We start from the raw sequence: 20,582 nt of genomic DNA, 5'->3' as shown, positions 1-20,582 counted from the left end.
ACTCTATTGGAAATGCAAGAAATGTTGGATTTATCTGAAGGTGATGAACTTGAATTCCACAGATAACTCCAGAATTAAATAGAGAAAAACAACAAGAAGCTTGGGAAGAAATCTAAACAATCAAGGAAATAGAATTATCTGCTCAGACTAGAGGAGCACCTTGATAATGATTGTGAGAACTCATTGTACACTTTGTTTTGTTAAATTTTCAATAAATTTTGCAGCAATTATCAGTTTTATCTACTACTTTTTAATCTGTATTTTTAGGGTGTTTTGTTATCATCAAGTTTCTCTTAATTTATGGTTACAATTCCAGTAGACATAAATTGGGGGAGATTGTTAGAAATATGTTGTGAACTTGATGAAAAGTTAAACAAAACACTTAAGTAGATTTAACTTAGTGAATTTTGTAGCACTCGACGGATGATCTAATATAGTCCCGACGGATGAACTTTTCAGTCCCGACGGATGACAGATTAACATCCATCGAGTGAGTAGCTTATGTAACAAATAAGTTCTGTAGCACATTTCTGCAAACAACATGTATTAGTCAAGTAGATAACGTAGGGTTCTGTAAGTCATGTTGACTACTAGATTGATATGCAGAATAGGCTGACTAATTGTAAATATGAGATATCTTGTAATTCTGTATAAGTGAAATAGAGTCAAGTGTCAAATAGACTCCCAATGGATGATTTGCAAGACTCCCAACGGATGATCAACAAAGCTCCCGACGGATGACAAACATAGTCCCGACGGATGATCAAATTCAAATAGCTGTTGACAGTGGCAACACAGTCACATGCGTTGGGTATTTGCAAAAGGAATGTGGTAGCCTCTTAAGCAGGAACTTGAGAACAAAGAAGCATTACCATTTTCATGCAATTGTGAAGATATTCAAAGATGCTGGAATATGGTAGTGAAGCATCATTGAGTTAGACTAGATATGTTTTGTTTTATTATCTTGTCTTATTTTCATATAAACTTGGTGATATTTAAACCAAGTGAAACAAGTAGAACAATTAACTAAGCAAGCTCATTTTTCAGAGAAACATATCAAGCTATATTCTGTAAGCATTTCTCTGTAGTTTTGTTTGTTTAAACTTTTAAAGCAGCTGTGAGCTATTCAAAGCTTCACAGGGTTCTCATTTGATATATATATCTCTGGTGGATACTTTCAAATCCACCAAAAAAATTTAAGAGCTTGTGTTTTTATTACTTATTGTTTTGATTTCTATCACTCTTTTATTCTGCACCATTGCTAATCAAACACTGTTATATTTATCAAGTTAGATAATTCTTTAAATTTGAAAAAGTAGCCAGAATTACATTCAACCCCCTTTCTGTAATTCTTGTTGTATTGTTAGGGTATAACAATTGGTATCAGAGCAAGCTCTTGAAGAACAAAGAGTATAAAGATCACAACAAACAACACGATGAACAAAAAGGATGTTGGAGTGAAGATCCCATTTCTGGACAAAGACAACTTTCACCACTGGAAAGTGAAGATGCACCTACATCTTCTTTCTCAAGATGAGGCCTATGTGGATTGCATAAAGAGAGGTCCTCATGTACCAATGAGCTGGCAATGAACCATATGTTCGAAAACCTAGGCATGAATGGTCAGATCCTGACATTGAACAAGTCAGGAAGGACAAGAAGGCCATGAATATATTGTTCAATAGAGTTGATGGTGATATGTTTGATAACATCATTAACTGTAAAATAACCAAAGAGGTTTGGGACACAATCCAGATTATTTATGATGGTACTGAGCAAGTAAGGGAGAACAAGATGTAGCTACTAATTCAACAATATGAGCATTTCCACTATGAAGAAAGTGAGTCTCTCACTAAAATTTTTAGTAGATTTCAAAAGCTACTAAATGCTCTGAAGTTGCATGGAAGAGTCTATCAGACAAAAGACTCTAACCTCAAGTTCCTTAGATCTCTTCCAAAGGAGTGGAAGCGAATGACAGTCTCATTGAGAAATTCACAGGATTACAAGGAGTTCAACTTGGAGAGGCTATATGGCATCCTGAAAACCTATGAGCTTGAAATAGAGCAAGATGAAAGGAGGGTCCATAGCACTGGTTGCTGAGTTAGAGAAGGAGAAAGAGATGAAGGTGGAAGCTGTTGAGTCTGCATCAAAGGTCTATGAAAGCGAGGGTAAAGGGCTGGTAGCTGAAAATGAAGATCAGTTGAGCCAAGATGACATGGATGATATTGATGAACATCTAACATTCCTATCTAGGAGATTTGCCAAGCTCAAATTCAAGAAGAATTTTGGATACAATCAACGCATGTGACTGCCAAGTCACTATCAACTGCTCTTTTGAATTTGTTCATCCGTTGAAACTCAGTGGGATCATCCGTTGAAGCTTTATTGGATCATCCGTTGAGACATTAGTTGATTATCTGGTGAAGCCTTGTGGAACATCCGTTGAGGCTATCTTCACGGCAGTTGACTATATTTCATTTATACAAGATTACAAGTCATCTGATATTTACAATTGACCAACCTATCTTGCATATCAATCTAGTAGTCAACATGACTTAAAACATTCTACAACATCTAGTTCTCTAAGGCATTATAATATGCAGAAATGTGCTACTAAACTTATTAATGTATAAGCTACCCTTTCAACGGATGTTGAAAGTGATCATCCGTTGAAGGCTATAAATTCACTGAATTAAATCTCTAAGTGTTTTGTTTAACTTATCATCAAGTACACAACATATTCCTAACAATCTCCCCCAATTTATGTTTACTGGAATTGTAGACATAAATTAAGAGAAACTTGATGATAACAAAACACCCTATGAATACAGACTGAATTATAGTAGATAAAATTAACAAGTGCTGCAATTATTGACAAACATACAGAGAAAGGTTTGTAGAGAGTCTTACACGCCATTTCCAAGGTGCTCCTCTAGACTGAGCAGATTTAGATTATTTCCTTGACTGTCTGAACTTCTTACCCAACTTCTCATTGTTTTCTTCAATCTGGTGTTGAAGTTGCCTGTAGAATTCAAATTCATCCTCATTTGTCTGATGCAGCTTTTCTTGTATCTCCATAAGAGTTTCATTGCTTAAAATCTTTAGCTGATCTTCCAATCTAAAGAATCTTCTGACATGTTTTTCATCTTTGAACTCCTTTATCCAGTATGACCTCAAATGCACTCTGTCTCCAGTGAAGGGAATTGTTAATACTCTTGGGTGTGTATTTGGATTTCTTTTGTTGTTCATTATCTCCTCAATTTTGTTCAGTACCATTTTCTTGGCAACAATGTTGAATCCAATACATTGACTAGTCCAAATAAGTCTATGTGCAGTAGTTGCAAAGGTTCTTCAATTGTTGAATCAAGCTTCTTCCTGAATGATGCCTTAATCTACTTTCCTTTCTAACAGGCATCACACAATCCATCCTTTGAGAATTCCACTTGAGGAATACCTCTTATCAAATCTTTCCTGACTAGCTCATTCATAGTCTTGAAGTTAAGGTGGGACAGCTTTTTGTGCCATAGCCAATTTACATCTTGACTTGCCTTACTAAAGAAAAAGTGACAGATTCTGTATTTGATGAGTTGAAATCAGCTAGATACACATATTCTTTTTTCACGTTAGTGAGAACCACTTTGTTGTTTTTCTTGTTGGTCACAACACAGGCTTCAAAATTAAATGTTACTGAGTTGTCCTTGTCACAAAGCTGGCTGATACTCGAAAGATTGTGCTTGAGTCCATCCACTAGGGAAACTTTCACAATGATGACATTTTCTTTAGAAATCAAGCCATATCCTATAGTATAACCCTTGTTGTCATCTCCAAAAGTGATACATGGTCCATCTCTCTCCTTGAACTCAGTGAGCAGGGTAGAATCTCCAGTTATGTGCCTTGAGCACCCACTATCCAAATACCAAAAATTCTTTCTATTTCCTTGCACACAACAAAATCGAATCAAGTGATTTTGGTACCCAAGTTTCCTTGGGTCCTGTTTTGTTAGCCTTTTTCTTGGGTTTCTTAGGCTTGTCCTTATTTGACTTAGGTATTTGAGATTTATCCTTAGTCAATTGAGTAGAACCCTTAAAACCATTCATCATTACAAAATTATCACGCACAGGCTGGTTAACATGGAAAAACATATTCTGTGCAAATATGTTATTCCAGTAAGGTATGCTAAATGGCATTTGTGGTATACTAAATGCAGTATAATAAGGATTTTGTGCAAATGGCATATTAGCAAACTGTGCATTCAAATTATGTGCAAGTATAACATTCGCATGCATTGTAGGCATACTAGGAAATGAAGGAGGTGCAGACATGGGAGCAGGCATAGCAAGTTTGCAATTAACAGACAAATGATTGACACTACCACATCTCACACAGATTTTTCAAGGAGCATATTTATCAAGTGTGTAGTTGTTATGCTTGTTAATTCCTACTTTCCCATTCCTATTGTTTTTCCTTTTAGATTCTGCCTTAACCTCAATTTTCTCCAATCGGTCATTCAATTGCTTGATTGACAAATGCCATACATTGACTCTCTTGTTCTTTTTCACCTAACTTGTTTCTCCTGGAACAAAGTTCTTAAAAACTGATCCATATTTCTCATTTAACTTAGCTAGATGGGATTTGCTAACTGGCTTTCTTTCACTCAACGGATGTGGTTCCTTATCTTTCGATGGATAACTCTTTTGATTATTCGACGGATAAAATTTATCATCCGTCGAATCCACATCCGTTGAAAGTCCTTCTTCCAAGTTGGAATTCAGTTTCTCTTTGCTCTTTTTCCATGCTTCATCACAAAAGGATTCCATATCTTGAAATTTAGTAATTTGAGCATGAACATCTCTGGATGATTTCCATGCCTTGATTACTTCCTGTTCTCGTTCAAGCTGCTTTCTTAAAATATCCTCTTTCTTTAGGGATTCAGTTAGTTCTTCTTTAGCAGTCTTGCATTCTATCTTCAATTTCTCAAGCTCAACAAATTGAGTTTCTAACACATTATTTCTTTCACTTAAAAACATATTGTTCTCTTTAATTTTATTGTTTTCTTTAGTGAGATATTTGAGTGTAACACGGAGATGATATAATTCAGTAGACATGTCAATTATGGCATCATTACACTCAGCTTTAGATAAATGTGCCAGATTAGTGATGATTACCTGATTACTTGAAGAACTAAATTCTGCTTCATTTGATTTGGCCATCAAGGCTAGATTGACATAGCTTATATCCTCATCTTCATCCAATCCATCAGCAGCCCAGTCATTTTCTTGAGTTAGAAAGACCCTTTCCTTTTGTTTGAGCAAATCAAAATACTTCTTTTTGTAATCCACAGGCTCAAACTTCTTTCTGTTAGAATCAGGCTTTCTACATTCATTTGCAAAATGACCACTCAAGCCACACTTGAAACATTTAAATTTTGACTTGTCAACCATGTTTCTGTTTGGCTTGAATGCTCCAAAATTCTTCTTGAATTTGAGCTTGGCAAACCTCCTGGATAGAAAATCCAGATGCTCATATATGTCATCCATGTCGTCTTGACTAAGATGGTCTTCGTGTTCAGCTACTAGCCCTTTTCCTTTGCCTTCACAAACTCTAGGGTTTAGTGCAAATTCAATAGCTTCAACCTTTATCTCCTTTTCTCGCTCAACAACCAATACAATGGATCCTCCTTTCTTTCTTCCTTTCTCCAGCTTCTCATCTTACTCTATTTCAAGCTCATAGGTTTTTAGAATCACATACAGTCTATCCAAGATGAATTCTTTGTAATCTTGAGAGTTTCTTAGTGAGACTGTCATAGGCTTCCATTCCTTTGGTAGAGATATAAGGAATTTGAGGTTTGAGTACTTTGTTTGATAGACTCTTCCATGCAACTTTAGAGCATTCAACAGTTTTTGAAATCTACTGATGTTAGATCACACACACTGTAAAAGGGGTTGAATACAGTGTTTATCACAATCAAATCGAATTAACAGAAAACATATTTTATTCAACACAATAAACTCTGTTACAATATGGAACTGTCCTCTCTCAGTGATGAACAAATTATCACGAGAGCTGCTAGGGTTATATTGAATATTATCCTCAATAATGATAACACATATAGTGTAAACCCTATGTCTGTGTTTATATACTACACAGTTACAAGATAAGTTCTAATTGATATGGAATATAATTCTGCTTCCTAAAATATATCAATCAGTTATCTTTTCTTCCAAGTATTCTATTCTTCATATAATTCTTCTCCATGCATATCTCTTCTTATTTCAGTCTCGATCTTCTTTCCTTTCAATCAGCCCTTTCTTAACTGTTCGTCCTTCCGCACTTAAATTTTGATATCCATCTTCTAATAATTATCTCCTGATAATTTAAGTACTGATATCCTTAAGTCCTGACTTCCAGTAAATGCTGATTTCAGTTAAGTACAGATATTTCCTGTTAGTTAAGATCTGAAAACTAAACATGAAACACATTAGACATGACATTATCAAATATATCTAACAATCTCCCCCAACTTGTAAATTAGCATAATATATAAGTTCAATTAGATATTTGATGATGTCAAAAACATTAAGTACAAATGCATGAGAATATAACTAGATAACTATAACTTACAGTCCTTAAAGCTTTACCAACTTTATCTTCTGATAACAACTTTAGTCTATACACATATCAGAATCTGAGCAGTTGTAGATCTTGACTTGGCTTTAATTACTGATCTCTCTGATGTTAGGAGTTGTTCTGAGATAGTTCTTTAACAAACATCTCTCAGCATATCTGAGTTCATCAATCATCCTCCTTTTAGCATCTTTAAGCTCTGCGGTATCTTCACCAGTTTGAAATATAGCATATCTGAGATCATTAATTTAATTCAAGTCCCTTAATACCAAGATATGTTCTGATCTCTGCAGTATTAGGCTTCATCTCGACAATATCACCCTTGTGATCCCTGTACTTAGGACAATATGAGCTGTCAGACTTTACAGAGTAGAGCTTCTTCTGTCTTTGAATTTGAGTTTTTAAATAATTCGCAACACTGTCTGTTAATCTGTTCTTCACTTGAAGTAGGAATAAAACATGTTCTAATTCCTCATAATACTTCAGTGGTATAGCATTTTGCCTTATGTGGTAAACCCTTCCATCTGTCATGAAGTACAACAAGATATGTTCTTTCAAGTGGGTATGGTAAACCATCTGTACAGATTCCAATAGGTTCAATCTTTCAGGAGTTGCTCCAACACCTGGTTCACTCAAGGAAGTTGGATCATTGGTAGTGTTACTTACTCTTTTCTCTCTTGAACTACCCAATCCAGATTTATCTTTTACTTCCTTTCCTGTAACAACCCTTGCTTCAAAACCACTTGATGCAGTATTCAAAGGTTGAGTTTTTTTGGCTTTAGTGAATCCTGGTAGGAGACTTGTAATAGGTTTAACATGAGCAATGTCAGAGGTTAATTTACCTTTTAATTCATCTTCTGATATCAAGCCAACTTGAGCTATGTCAGAGGTTGCTTGCTTCACAATCATATAAGAACTTACTGTATCTTTACTCTGAACAACTTGAGCCATGTCAGAGGTTGTTTGAGAAATCTTCTTTGAGTCCAGAGTAAGATTAGCATCTTCAACAGAAATTTCTTTATTCTCAGGAGGCACATAAACCTTTACAGGTTCACCAACTTTTTCTTTTCCCTTGGACCTTGGATCTATCTCCATTTGTGATTTGGCCTTGATTGCCTCAAGATTTGTCCTTTCTCTTATCACAATGCCTTTAGCCTTAGGAAGTTTCTTTTCAACAATAAAAGCTTTAAATTTGGAGTTGACTTTTTCCAACATAAGTCTAGCTTCTTCTTCCTTTAGACTCTCAAAGTCCATTCCTGGATTTTCTCTCAGAAATAACTGTCTTGACATTTCTTCATCAAGATCCAAAAGTTCATCAGAACTTATCCTTTTATCAGTATCAGAAGTTTTTCTTCTCCCAGTATCAGAACTTGTTCTATGACTTGTAATTCCAGCTTTACTTGATGAATGATCTTTACCTTGACCATGACCTCCACCCATTCCAGAGTTTCCCGGGTCATTACCATCATCCTTTCCCTTCAGTGTCTTAACTGGTGATTTGCATTTAGACTTAATTACTTTCTCCCCCTTTTTGGCATCAGCAGGTAAAAGAAGAGAGACAAGCAATTCCACCGAGGATTGGATCTCATTGAGTTGAGATTTCTGAGAAGCTTGATTTTTCAAAATGTCATCAATCTTAGCCTGTTGATTCTCCTGTATTTTCTAAATGTAGGCAATTCTGTCAAAGGTAGGTTTGAAAAAAAAAATTATTTTCAAGTTTCATAATTGTTTCTTGCTTGAGTAATCTTCTTGAATCTTATGCACTTCGGCATGAGTTGTTGAGTGTTGACCTTGAAGATGTCGAGTACTCAAAGCAATAACTCTCAGCTGTGTTTTGAAATCATCATCAACTAACATTTCATCAGCTTTTGCCAAGTGTTCAGCAAGAATCTTTTCAGAAGGAACAAAACTGACTGAGTTCCATTCCTTAGTCCACTCCTGTCCTCTTGGAGTTTCAATCCAAGGTACTGGTGCATCCCCTCTAACAAACTTTTTAACTAGTTTAGCTTTTGAATGAGCTTGCAGAGGTGCATGTCCAGAAGGACCAGCTGTATCTATATCAGCAGTTATAGCAGCATTACCAGTAATATCAACATGTGCAGCATCAGAACTTACAGAGTCAACAACATCAACATCTTCAGATAAAAGAACAGTATGAGAAGCTATTGAGTCTTCAACAACATCCTCTGATGGCTGATCTACTTCCAAGTTCTGATCAACAACCATATTCTGATGCTCACCTAAAATCTGATCTTCAGGATTTAGATGCAGAGAAGGTGTAGTAGATAATTCTGGATCAATATTAGCATCAGGAATTCGTGTTGTTGATGGAGTGATTTGAACTTGTGGAGCTTCCAAATACATAACCTCAGGCACAACCAAGTTTTCAACGTCAATGTTAGCACTTGTACCTAGGTGTTCAGTATGTATTGGATCATGTACAGGAGACACAGGTGGTGTAGATATGTTCTCTTGAGCAGTTTCCTGAGTTGGTGATAATGGAGGTGGAGATGCAATAGCTTCAGCAAGTTTTGGCTCCTTTGAAATCAGAGATTCCTGATCTCCTTCCTCAGCTGCTGCTTCCTCATCCTCCGAAACTAGCTTGTGAGCTCTCTATTTTTTTCTTTTCTTTGAAGATGGAGATACCTTGGGAGTTTCATCAGAATACATCCGTCTAAGCTGTTTGAGAAGCTTAGAACCCCCAATTCCAGTATCCTTCTAAGAAGAGACCTTCTCAGCTTCTGTAACAACAGGTTCTGATACAGGAACCTGTTCCTCAACATCTGATTCATCTCTCAGAGTGAATCTCCTTCTCTTTTGTTGTTGCTGAGGTACTTTCCTAGTCCTCTTAGATTTGGAAGATGAAGGCTGCATTGTAGGTTCTAAAGGTTGAGAAGGTTCAGGTGGTTGAGTAGAGGTGGTAGGTGCTGATGAATGAGGTTCAGATGGTTGAACATCAGGATATAGTGCTATGTACTTAACAGGGTCATAGGTTATTAAGGCTTGTTTGACAGATAAAGGAATTAAGAGGGGTCTTAACACAGCCTTCTTATTATCAGTAGATAATAAGTCAGTGAAATCTCTTTTAGCTATTCTAAAAGATGAAATTAATTCACCAAAACTTTGGGGCTTATTAGCACAACAGAGTCTGTAGATTAACTGACAAAATCTAGCAAAATAAATAGTAGATCTATCTTCTGTCATACTGTCCCCAATAAAACCTAAGACAACACTGGCATAATCAAAATAATTGTGATTTATGAGAGCATACCCGATTTGTTGGATGAATATGGGAATTGAATCGAAATTTGAGCATTTATTTGCAAAAGCCTTGGTAATGCAGTCAAAGAAGAAACTCCATTCCCTCCTTATGAAAGATCTCTTCAACTGGCCAAGCTTTGCCAATGTCTTCTCATATCCCAGACTGGCCATCATATTCTGAAGAACTGGTTTGTCAACAGTAGAATAAACACAGTTCTCAGGTAGCTGCAGTGCTTGTCGAATCGTAGATAAAGTCACAACGTACTCATTCTCCCCTGATGAAAAAATAATGCTTGTGGACCCTTGAGCACCACCATCATCATACACACTGCTTCTCCAAAACTCCAGTACTTGAGTACCAGAAACTGCGTCGGGTTGAGTTAGAGCATACCCAATATCAGAACTAGCAAGAAAGTCCTGAATGAAGTGAAGATCAGAAGGTGCTTCAGACTTGCTAAGAATAGCAGAGAAGTTATTAGGAACAAACGTTGCTCCATCGAAGATTATGTCCTTGGGTGCCATTAGAATTTATGAGAAATTTGGTTGCCTGTATTTTGTTTGATAAAATGTCTATATGAAAAATCGTCAGTAGATGAGAGAGAATAAAAGTAAAGAGAGAGAGATAAAATATGAAAGTAAATAAAAGATTTGACAATCTTTTCTCTCTTTTACTTATACACAAAAAGTAACTGTTGGGACACCTGGCAGACATGCAGCAGTAAAATAGTTAATGGGCACGAGTAAACAGTAATGATTACTTATCACATGTAGTTTTTCAAGGAAAAACCCTTTCACTTACCGAGAAATCCTATTAATCAAGGTAGTTCAGTTTTATTTTAAAATTTTAAATTGTTCCCCCTTAAAAAAAATTATCACTGCGAGACCAATATTCTGAAAAAAAATATAAACATTGAGAGAATGACCAAAAATTAAATCAAGTAAACAGGTACTACCATGTCAGAATCGGAACTTGATTTGTATCAGAGCTAAAAAGGTCATCAGAATATGGTTAGTATCAGGATTTAAAAATTTATCAGAATATCAAACGACTCAGTGACAAAATCTTGCATAAATATAAAATTTCATTAATATATTGAGCAAATACATTTCATGAAATTTAAATTACATCACAAAATTACAAGATTGTCCTAAGCTATAAATCTTAACATCAACAGCCTTAGTCCTAAGCTAAGAAGCCTAATGACTAACTCCTTCTGCTGCTGACGAAAAGCACTGCAAGACGGATGATCCGTTCTTGCTGACGGAGAGCACGAAGATGAAGATCTCATTGAACAGTCAACAGATCATTTTGAATGATCTCTGGAAGTTGAATCCAGAGATTATGAGGAATGCTGGTGATAAGATACGCAATCGGAACACCATTTTGAAAAATGTGTAGTGTGTCAGTGCCATAGTTATAAAACCAACCAAACTGCGCCATTGTTTGAGAGAAGATGAGAGATGTATTGGCTGGACTCAGATGTTGGTTTATATAGGCAATAGAATACTAAGAGACGTAAGGAAAATTGAATGGTTATAGATAGAAGTAATTCTACCTCGTCTCCCTAGACTGATGAGAACAAAAACAGCCATTGGAAGTTTAAAACAGGATTAAATGAGCACATGAAACAAGTAAAAATTACTATGCATATACAAGTATCACTAACCCAAATTATGTGACTGTTTATATCTAACCTAATCATATTCTGATTTTAGAAATGACTGTTTCAGATTTAACCACAAGTAAGTTAAGTAAGGAATCATGATTTAATTTCAGAACTTAAACTTATATCAGAACTTAACAGTCATCAGAGCATAACTCCTTAACTCAAAAAGTGAATGTTTTATTCCTGTAATGCTTCACACAAATTCTGATTTCGTTTCTTCAGATCTTAATCATCAGAACTTCCATCATAACTTGTCCTCAGAATTTATGCAACTGACACTTAACCTGTTCATCTAAAACAACATTTATCACCACAGTAATTTTCATCATTCATATGGAGTGTATGTGTGTGCAGTCAGCTAAATATCAGATAAAGATTAAAGTCTGATTCACTTCAGTACATCTTAGAAATAAGGCATAACTAAGAACTTTGCTCAAAATCTTTCATGATTCTGAAGTCTACTTTAGAATGAGTTCATGCATGAGTCCACCTCAACTGTTTTGTGCTCATTTTATGCATCTTTTGAAATTCCTTTTTACAGTGGCTTCTCAGTGTAAGTGAGTCACGACTGCTTATCAGAATTTATGCTATTATCAGAGTATTTCTCCAGTAATCATAGAGTGTGAAAAGTCACCAAGAAAATATTTATTTTGCTTTTCTGATGCATATCACTTAATACCAGCAATGCACTTGGGTCTTCCCTTCCACGTTTTTACTCTAGATCTCAAAGGAGTACCTGATTTTTATTTCTTTTCTTTTCTTTTCTTTTTCTTTTGATAAGTGAGGTTTATCAGCACTTAGTACATTCACCAAATTTACTAACATCAGAACTTAACAGATAAGAAGCATTATTCTAGTTTTTGACTTAGTAACAAGATACGCAAAGTAAACTTTAACTAAGCTCAATATCAGAATTTGCTTGTGTTAAGAGATTTCCACATAAACAATTACTTCATACATGGGACTTTTAGTATATTAGAGATTACTAGGTCAGCATCTAGCATAGTTATCCTCATTGGATTGAATAGTCACAGAAACATTCATATCACTATCAGAGTTTTAGAAATTCACATCAGATAACAATCAGTACTTAAGAAATTTTCAAGTTAAGCATAGAATTCACAAAGACAGTAATATATGTAAATACTAATCACAAAATCTGATAAAACAGAACATAAACTAAGCAGACTTAGAGAAAGAACCTGAAACCATTCCAAGTTCATTTACCAATCTTGTAAAAGTAGCTTCACACAGTGGTTTTGTAAAGATATCTGCTAGTTGTTGATCTGTTGGAACAGAGTGCAATTCCATTGTACCTTCATCCACATGTTCCCTTATGAAGTGGTACCTAATGCTGATGTGCTTTGTCATTGAGTGCTGAACTGGATTACCTGTCATAGCAATAGCACTTTGATTATCACAGAAAATAGGGATTTTAAAGTATGTTAACCCATAATCCAGTAACTGATTCTTCATCCAAAGAATCTGTGCACAACAACTTTCTGCAGCAATGTATTCTGCTTCTGTAGTTCATGTGGAAATTGACTTTTGTTTCTTGCTAAACCAAGAAACCAATCTGCCTCCAAGAAATTGGCAGCTTCCACTTGTGCTTTTCCTGTCAATTTTGTATCCTGCAAAATCTGCATTTGAGTAACCTATTAGCTTAAAGTCTGATTCTCTAGGATACCACAATCCCAGATCAGTTGTACCTTTAAGATACTTGAAAATTCTTTTTACAACTATTAAGTGAGGTTCTCTTGGATCTGCTTGAAATCTTGCACAAAGACAGGTAGCATACATGAGTAATATAGAGTAGTGAGCCAATCATACCTCTGTAATCAGTAATATCTACTGATTTACCAGTATCCTTATCCAATTTTGTTGCAGTGGCCATGGGAGTGGATGCACTTGAACAGTCTTGCATTCCAAATTTCTTCAACAGATTTGTGGTGTACTTGGATTGACAAATAAAAGTGCTTTCTTCATTCTTCTTGACTTGAAGGCCCAGAAAATAGCTAAGTTCCCCCATCATACTCATTTGATATCTTGACTACATCAGTTTGGCAAACTTCTTGCAAAGTCTGTCATTTGTAGAACCAAAGATGATATCATCAACATATATTTGCACCAAAAGTAAGTCCTTGCCATGGTTGAGGTAGAACAGTGTTTTATCAATGGTTCCTCTATTAAATCCACTTTCCTGAAGAAACTGAGCTAAAGTCTCATACCATGCTCTAGGAGCTTGCTTAAGGCCATAAAGTGCTTTATCAAGCCTGTAGACATGATTAGGAAATTTTGAGTTTACAAATCCTGGAGGTTGTTCAACATACACTTCTTCCTCCAATTCTCCATTGAGAAAAGCACTTTTTACATCCATTTGAAAGACTGTAAACTTTTTGTGAGCAGCATAAGCTAAAAATATTCTTATGGCTTATAATCTAGCAACTGGTGCAAATGTTTCATCATAATCAATTCCCTCTTATTGAGAATATCCTTTTGCAACCAGCCTTGCTTTATTCCTTGTAATTATGCCATCACTGTCAGTTTTGTTTCTGAACACCCATTTTGTACCAACAACAGATCTGTTCTTTGGTCTTTGCACTAGGGTCCAGACTTTATTTCTTTCAAATTCATTTAACTCTTCCTGCATTGCTTGCACCCAATCAGCATCTTGAAGAGCTTCTTCCACTTTCTTTGGTTCAGTCTGAGAGAGAAAGGAGTGATAAAGACATTCATTAGAAGTAGGTATTCTAGTTCTGACGCCTGCATCAGGATTTCCAATAATTAAGTCAGGTGTATGTGCTTCAGTCCACTTCCTTGCAGATGGAAGGTTTTCTCTAGAACTGGATGCTCCCCCATGATCCATGCTGTCTTCATCAACATTTTCTGATGCTCCCCCTGAAGTTATGCTCTCTGAGTTGGATTCTTTATAATTCAATTTTCCAGAATTATCAGAACTTGGCTCATCAGAACTTGACGAATCAGAACTTGAAGAGCCAGTTGAAGGTTCTGATGCTTCTTGAGATGTGGTTATATCTTCAGTATGCTTCCCCTGCACATGTGCATCTTCCTTTGACGTAGTCACCACAGTTTCAATAACATCAGAGTTTAATCCGTCAGAGTTGGTAGTATCAAGATTTACAGTATCAGAATTTAAGACTTCATTTTCAAATCTCAACTGATCATGATCATTGAAATCTTCAAGTCCAGTAATCTTCTTATCATCAAAGGAGACATTGATAGATTCCATGACAACCCTTGTTCTTAAGTTATAGACTCTGCAGGCTTTTGTGGAAAGTGGATATCCAACAAAAATTCCTTCATCAGCTTTTAGATCGAATTTGGATAGCTGTTCAGGATGAGTCTTTAGAACAAAACACTTGCATCCAAATACATGAAAATACTTCAGATTTGGCTTCTTTTTCTTCACCATCTCATATGATGTCTTTCCATGTTTGTTAATGAGTGTTGCATTCTGAGTAAAACAAGCAGTCTGCACAGCTTTAGCCCAAAAATAGGTTGGTAGTTTTGCTTCATCAAGCATAGTTCGTACAGCTTCAATAAGAGTTCTATTCTTTCTTTCAACAACTCCATTTTGTTATGGAGTTCCAGGAGCAGAAAATTCCTGCTTTATTCCATGGTCTTTGCAGAACTCTTCCATGATTGAATTCTTGAACTCAGTGCCATTATCACTTCTTATTATCTTCACAGAATGTTTGACCAATTTATCCAGTTGCTTGACATGATCAATCAAGATAGATGCAGTTTCACTTTTTGTGTACAAGAAGTACACCCATGTGTATCTGGTGAACTCATCCACTATGACCATAGCATATTTCTTCTTTGCAATAGACATGACATTCACTGGACCAAATAGATCAACATGTAGTAGGTGATAAGGCTCAATAATTGATGATTCAGTCTTGCTCTTGAATGAAGATTTCCTTTATTTTACTTTCTGACATGAATCACAAAGGCCATCAGGAGCAAATACTGATTTTGGCAGTCCTCTCACAAGATCTTTCTTGACTAGTTCATTTATATTATTGAAATTTAAATGAGAGAGTTTCTTGTGCCAATTCCAGCTTTCTTCAATTGATGCTCTGCTTAACAGACAGATTGCAGAACCATCAGAACTTATTGAAAGCTTAGCTTCATAAATGTTACCATGCCTGTATCCCTTCAGAACAACTTTTCCTGTAGATTTGCTTACAACTTCACAGTGTTCTTCAAAGAAATCCACATGATAACTTCTGTCACCGATTTGACTCACACTCAGCAGATTGTGTTTAAGTCCTAAGACCAGAGCTACTTTTTCAATGATGACATTCCCAAGATTGATATTGCCATATCCCAGAGTTTTTCCCATATTGCCATCTCCATAAGAAACACCTGGGCCAGCTTTCTCCACAAAGTCTGATAGCAGGGCTTTATTTCCAGTCATATGTCTTGAACATCCACTATCCAGAACTAGGATGTTTTTCCTGTTGCCCTGCAATCATAAAGACCACTAATGACTAGTTTTAAGGACCCAGACTTGCTTAGATCCTTTGGCCTTATTAAGTTTGTTAACATTTGTAACGGATTTTACATTTATGTTAACATTTTTCTTATCAGAAGTTACACTATCAGACTTTGAATCAGAACTTGCACTAGAAGGAACAATGCTAACTTTCTTTAAAGAAGGTTTTATTTGATAATAAACATAGTACATACTATGATATTCCTTACAAGTATAAATGGAATGCCATAAACTACCACAATGAAAACAAGGATTTTGTGGCCTATATCTAACAGACTGACTCTTAACTCCTGACTTTGAAGATAAGGAGTTTATGTTCTTATTCTTCCTGCAAAAAGAAGCCAGATGGTTAGAACTACCACAGTTATGACATGTTTTTCTAGGAGCATTAGGAACAGGCCTATAATCATTGCTTTTATTTACACCTTCCTTTATATTCCTATTTTTCCTAGGTGACTTTACCTTGCTTACATTCTTAACATCTTTCAGCTTGTACTTAAGCTGCTTCTTAGTCATTAAGCCTATGTTAACTTCAGTTGACTTTTCCTATTTTAGTTTGTCAGATGTTAATTCCTCTTTAACTTCTGATTTCTCAGTATCAGACTTTACAACTACAAACTTAACAGGTTTTATCTTTGGCTTTTGTTTAACAACTATAGGCTCAATTTCTACAGTTCCCTTATCATTCTTATCATCTCCATAACCTAAGCCCTCTTTCCAGTTTCCACTACTTAACAGATTCTGAGTTGTTCTGCCAGAGTTAGTCCAAGTCCTGATAATCTCTCTTTCCTTTTCTAACTCAGTTTTTAGAGATTCATTCATTTTAAGTACTTCATCTCTAACATACAAAGCATCATCTCTATCTTTCTGAGTTTGATGGAACATGACTAACTCTTTTTCTAAATAATCATTCCTCTTTTTACAAGCAAGATTTTCAGAAGTTAATCTTTCACATGTTAAAGTTTGATCTCTATAACTAATAAACATGGTTTTAAGATATCTTCTTAACTCATTAATATCATCAGTATGAAAGGCATAAGTAGTTTGAGGTACCTTTAACTCAGCAGCATTAGAACTGCTATTAGCATTTGCCATCAAGGCATAGTTCTCCTCACTTTCAGAATCTGAGGTGTCTGTCCAGTTTTTCTGCTTTGTGACCAGTGCCTTGCCTTTGTCACTCTTCACTTTCTTGCAATCAGGAGATATGTGGTCTTTCTCACCATAGTTGTAGCATTTGATATTTGAGTAATCTCCTCTGTCAGACTTTCCTCCTTTGCCTTCAGATTTTCTAAAACTCTTCTTATCATAACTTGCACCTTTCCTGGAAAACTTCTTTCCCTTCCTGAATTTCCTGTATACAATCCTTGTGATTCCTTTCACCATAAGAGCACACAACTTCATCATCTCTTCATCAGCATCCATCTCAGGCAAGCCTTCAGTTTCTGAGTCATCATCACTATCAGAACTTGATGACTCAGTATCAAACTTTGTGATGAGAGCTTTTTCCTTGCCTTTCCTTGAGGTAGGTGCTTTGGGAGATTCTTCCTCAGCCTTAAGAGCAACTGTCCTTGACTTTCCTCTTTTCCTCTTGCTTCTTTGTTTCATCTCAAGTTCATGAGTCTTGAGCATCCCATATATTTCATCAAGAGTTGTTTCTTTAAGATTATAGTTGTCTCTTATAATTGTGGCCTTCAAATCCCAACTTTCAGGAGGAGCTAACAGGAATTTAAGGTTTGAATCTTCAAGATCATACTCATTATCAACTAGTGACAAATCATTCAAGAGTTTGACAAATCTATCATATATATCAGTCAATGACTCATTAGGCTTTGAGTCAAAGTGTTCATACTCTTGAGTGAGTATAGTCTTCATGTTCTTCTTGATCGAATCAGTTCCCTGACATCTTATCTCCAAGGCATCCCATATCTCCTTTACAGTTTTGCAGTTAATTATCCTGTTTGACATTACATTATCAATGGCACTGTGCAGTAAGTGTCGTACCTTAGCATCCTTAGCAATTGATGCGATATCTTCAGCAGTGTAATCACTCTTCTCTTTTGGTACATACTTTGCTGCTTCACCTGCAACTGCAACAACGAGTTTTGTTGGCTTGTGAGGTCCTTCATTGATTCTGTCAAGATATTCTGGATCTGTAGCTTCCAGAAACATAGTCATCCTCACCTTTCATATGGGATATTCAAATGGTCTCAGTATGGGAACTCTAATAGCCTCATATCGACTATGGATTTGAGTCTTTGGAGGTTCTTCAGTTTTGGTGGGCTTGGTTGGAGTTTCTGCTTCAGACATGATTGTTTTTGGATCTTAAACTGTTTGTGTGTTAACAGAAGCTCTGATACCACTTGTTAGGTCACATACACTGTAGAAGGGGGTTGAATACAGTGTTTATCACAATCAAATCGAATTAACAAAAAATAGATTTTATTCAACACAATAAACTCTGTTACAATATGGAACTGTCCTCTCTCAGTGATGAACAAATTATTACGAGAGCTGCTAGGGTTATATTGAATATTATCCTCAATAATGATAACACATATAGTGTAAACCCTATGTCTGTGTTTATATACTACACAGTTACAAGATAAGTTCTAATTGATATGGAATATAATTCTACTTCCTAAAATATATCAATCAGTTATCTTTTCTTCCAAGTATTCTATTTTTCATAGAATTCTTCTCCATGCATATCTCTTCTTGTTTCAGTCTCGATCTTCTTTCCTTTCAATAAGCCCTTTCTTAACTGTTCGTCCTTCCGCACTTAAGTTCTGATATCCATCTTCTGATAATTATCTCCTGATAATTTAAGTACTGATATCCTTAAGTCCTGACTTCCAGTAAATGCTGATTTCAGTTAAGTACAGATATTCCTTGTTAGTTAAGATCTGAAAACTAAACATGAAACACATTAGACATGACATTATCAAATATATCTAACAACTGAAAATGTCAGTGAGTGACTCACTTTCTTCACTATGAAAATGCTCATATTGCTGAATCAAGAGTTGCATTTTATTTTCCCTTACTTGCTCAGTTCCATCACATATAACCTGAATAGTATCCCAGACCTCTTTAGCAGTTTTGCAGTTTATGATATTTTCAAACATGTCACCATCAACACCATTAAACAAAATGTTCATAGCCTTCTTATCCTTATGAACCTGTTCAATTTCTGGATCAGACCATTCTGCTCTAGGCTTTGGGATGGATGCTTCATTTCTTGTAGCAGCTCTCATAGGGACATGTGGACTTTTCTCAATGCAATTTACATATTCTTCATCTTGAGTGAGGAGATGCAAGGGCATCTTCACCTTCCAATGGTGATAGTTGTCTTTGTCCATAAATGGAATTTTTACTCCAATATATTTTCTGCTCATCTTGTTAGTTGTTGTGATCTTTAAACTCTTTGTTCTTAAAGAGCTTGCTCTAATTCCAATTATTATTCCCAAACAATCTAACAAAGAATTACATAAGGGGGGTTGAATGTAATTCTGGCTCCTTTTTAAATTTTAAGAACTGTTCTACTATGAATGTATATCAGTGTTTAATTTGGCTAAAGTGCGGAATGAAAGTATTGAAGAAATCAAACACAATGTAATCAAATACAAGTATTTAAAAACTTTTTGGTGGATTGAATTTATCCACCAGAGATATATATTAATTTAAGAACTTTGTGATGCAATGAATTTGCACACAGCTGCTTACAAGTTGAACTTACAAGAACGGAGAAATTCTTTACAGATATAGCTTTATCTATTTCTTTTGTAATTGCTTACTAACTTGGATATTGCTCTACTTGCTACACTTGGTTTATATATCACCAAGTTACATGATAAAAAGACAAACAAATAAGACAAAATGTTTCTAGTCTAATTTTATGCTCTTTCATTTCTCAATCCAGCATATTTGAATATCTTCAGTTTAGCATGGAAATGCTTCTCTGTTCTCTAAAACCTAATAATAGGCTCCCACATTCCTTTTGCATACAACCAATGCATGTGACTGTCAAGTCACTATCAACTGCTCAATTAAATCTATTCATTCGTTGAAACTCAGTGAGATCATCCGTTGAAACTTTATTGGATCATCCGTTGAGACATTAGTTGATTATCTGTTGAAGCCTTGTGGAACATCCGTTGAGGTTATCTTCATGTCAGTTGACTCTATTTCATTTATACAAGATTACAAAGCATCTAATATTTACAATTTACCAACCTATCTTGCATATCAATCTAGTAGTCAACATGACTTAAAACATTCTACAACATCTAGTTCTCTAAGGCATTACAATATGCAGAAATGTGCTACTAAACTTATTAATGTATAAGCTACCCTTTCAAAGGATGTTGAAAGTCATCATCCGTTGAAGGCTACAAATTCACTGAATTAAATCTACTAAGTATTTTGTTTAACTTATCATTAAGTACACAACATATTCCTAACAAATTCCATCGAGAGTAATACAATTCTTAGTTCCAAGTCATATAAGA

Source organism: Apium graveolens, chromosome 5 (assembly GCF_009905375.1).
Source record: "Apium graveolens cultivar Ventura chromosome 5, ASM990537v1, whole genome shotgun sequence".
Classification (NCBI taxonomy): domain Eukaryota; kingdom Viridiplantae; phylum Streptophyta; class Magnoliopsida; order Apiales; family Apiaceae; genus Apium; species Apium graveolens.
Note: the sequence above shows the minus strand (reverse complement) of the source record.